The sequence below is a fragment of the Arachis duranensis genome, chromosome 9, assembly GCF_000817695.3.
Source record: "Arachis duranensis cultivar V14167 chromosome 9, aradu.V14167.gnm2.J7QH, whole genome shotgun sequence".
NCBI lineage: Eukaryota > Viridiplantae > Streptophyta > Magnoliopsida > Fabales > Fabaceae > Arachis > Arachis duranensis.
In genome coordinates this window covers 90,032,191-90,035,605 of record NC_029780.3, presented here as the reverse complement: position 1 = coordinate 90,035,605, position 3,415 = coordinate 90,032,191, and positions in this window count along the sequence as shown.

Sequence of the window (3,415 nt, the reverse complement as noted above, 5' to 3'; positions counted from 1 at the left end):
TCCTAAAACTAAGAGAAGTCCTAAATCCTAATCCTAAGAGAGAGAGGAGAGAACCTCTCTCACTAAAAACTACATCTAAAAATATGAAAAGTGAATTATTGGAGCATGATTATGAATGGATGCATTCCCCCACTTTATAGCCTCTAATCTGTGTTCTCTGGGCCGAAAACTGGGTCAGAAATAGCCCAGAAGTCACTTCCAGCGCTTTTTGGTCCGTACAGGTTGCGGAAAAGTGACGCGGCCGCATGGCTCACGCGGCCGCGCGAGTTGCTTTCCTGCCAGTGTGACTCATGCGTTCGCGTCTCCTGGCGTCGGGGAAGCTATGACAAATTATATATTGAATCGAAGCCCCAGACGTTAGCTTTCCAACGCAACTGAAACCGCGTCGTTTGGACCTCTGTAGCTAAAGTTATAGCCGTTTGAGTTCAAAGAGGTCAGACTGGACAGCTTAGCAATTTCTCCAACTTATTGTATTCCTTCCACTTTTACATGCTTCCTTTCCATCCTCTGAGCCATTCCTGCCTTGTAATCTCTAAAAACACTTAACACACATATCAAGGCATCTAATGGTAATAAGAGAGTATTAATAATAAGCAAATATAAGTCCAAAGAAGCATGTTTTCAATTAAAGCACAAAATCAGGAAGGAAAATATAAAACATGCAAATAGTATGAATAAGGGGGTAAAGAGTTGATAAAAAACCACTCAATTGAGCACAAGATAAACCATAAAATAGTGGTTTATCATCGGACACCAGTGAGGGTGTTGGATGTTGGATGTGAATTATGATTATGATTATGAATAACTCGAGTTGGGGATACACGACAGAGGGACACTCGAGTTAGGATTTGTCGGGTTGGCTTTATAACCGACAGATGATATCATCATCCACTAGGACAGGCATTCATCATTTTCATATATATAACATTGTTTGGGTGTGCATATTGTGGTTTGCCTATGTGATTAATTGTGTTTAATTGATAATTGCTTTACTTGATGTAACTGCTTGTTTGTGCTTTAGCCTCCTACTTGTGTTTTCAACTGAAACTCTGTTGGATTATGGTGGATTGGTTGCTCTTTGGATTTTTTGGGCCTAGGGCCGTGGTTGATTATGAGATGGGCTGATGGTTGGTTTTGGTTTTGTGTTTCTGGTTTAGAAAAGTATGAAAAACTAATCTAGTTCAACATAGATAAACCTTTTGAAAGACTTTAGAATTTTCAGAAAATGAACAGTTTTCTCTTTCAGAAAAACTTTTAGATTCTTTTTATAAAGTAAGTCTTGCTTTTGAAAAGGTGCATAAGGCGGTTATTAATCACTGTAATGATTTTATCTCACGTATCCTGTTATCGTAATTCTGCAACCCTATAGTGAGAACCCTTTCGAGGATGATGTTCTCACTCCCCTATAGATCTTCTCTTTTTCAGGTTACGGACAACGAGGTTCAGAAGATATTATTTCTTTTCTGTTAGATGATACTTTTGTATTGTTTTAGTATTTATGTTTCTCTTGCCTTTAATTTTGCAAGTTTTGTAAGAGGGATAGGATTTTGATATGAGATGCTTATAAATTAATATGTATGTATATGTATATATATAAGTATTTCCTGTGAGTATTGTAATTTATATTGTAAGTATGAATGTATGTCTTTGAAAGATTCGGTTAAAGTTTTAAACAGGCTCATATTTTAGTATTAAATATTACAAGAGTCGTCGTAATACTCGAGCTATCAGAGTGGCGCAGTTGGAAGCGTGAAATTTTGATAGTTAGGACGTTACATTATGATATCAGAGCGGTCTTTCCTGTAGAGTATGAGGAATAGACTGACTATGCTTCAATTGCATACTCTGAGCGTTTGTCATGTAATAGGTCTTGTTCGAATAACAATAATTAGAGCTTTATGCACATGACGGTCTATTAATTAATGCCATTAGACTTGCGTTGCATAATTCCTGATACTAAATTTGGCCGGTTTAATACTAGTGAATTATGTATATGAAAACACTAATGGGTTATCATAGATGATATACGAGTTTTGGGTAAAGCAAATCGCGGGTTTTTGGAACGTTAGAAACTATTTCTCGAGGTTATTCAGTTATGTGTCTTGAATTCTGTTCGAGTCAATTTGTTCTTTCAAAACCTAACTTGAAGTTCTTGTTTGCTGGTCCTTTTGAGAAGTAGTTTAATTTTTCAACCATATTCCTCTATTCATTTGCATTCTTGTTTGATCCTAATTGTATATGATTGTTTGAAATTCTTTTTGTATCTACCTTTCTCTGTCTAAATTCTTTTTCTTCATTCATGTATTCTTTGAGATGGCTTTGAACTTGTCTTGATACGTTGTGCCTTTTAATTCCTTATTCCGAGTCCATTCTTAAAGGAATTGAGTCATTTTTTCTCTTATTTGACAGTAATTACAACCAACTTTGAATTTTTTAAAAAACTGTTGTTGATTCGATATACACTCATCTATATAAAACTTTGAAAATTCCTTATACAGTTTAACAACTGTTTATTTCTAATACTTCGCCTGTACTTTTACTGGTTTACGGAATTACACTTACATTAAATAGAATTTGACTTTCTAATAATTTTACTACAGTTCTAATGCATATCTTTATTTGATTATTGATTTGGTATTTTTCAAAATTTTGAAAAGAAAAGATTTTTCACTTTCATCCCGGTTGATTTTCGTTTGATAAACTTCACTTAATTTATTTTGATTTGAGTTTGGTTTAGCATACTACATTGTTTAAGCCATTGATGTTCTTTTGAAAATGTTGGACTCATAGCTTTTTTCTTATGAACGAACTCGTTCTTTCTTAAGCTTTAAATCTTTATGAATGTCATACTTGATTCTGTTCTTAAATATTTTTCTACCTCTTGTAAGCATTATCATCAATCTCAGCTTCCCTTCTCTTGTGAATCCCATCCTCATATGAGTCAGCTCGATTTGTTTTAATTTTTTTGTGCATCGTTTGTCCTCCCATTGTTTTTGCTAGAGTTCTTGGTCATAGACTCTTTCTCGAAAATTGCTATTGATGAGTTGATTTCCTTTTTAAGTACATCCTAATTTTCTTGAATATCCTTTTGAGATGGTAATTTCAAGTATACTTTTGGAGTCTTGTTTTGAATTTTATAAAGAAGTTTGAATTCTCTTTGAAGAAGTTCTAAATTAAATTTATTTTTCAGTTGTTTGATTGTAATTGAAACCATTGTTTAATTTTTACAAAGTTGATTTGAAGTTGGCAAGTGCCATTCTAATGAAGTTTCCAAAAGCTTCCTTATCTAGTAGAAACCAGCCCGTTTGTAGTGCACTACTTATTTCCTTTACCAACTTATAAGCAAATTTTTACCTCAGATTTTTTTCTAAATAGAGCTTAACTTCCTCTTTCGTCCTTGCTATAATTTTATACT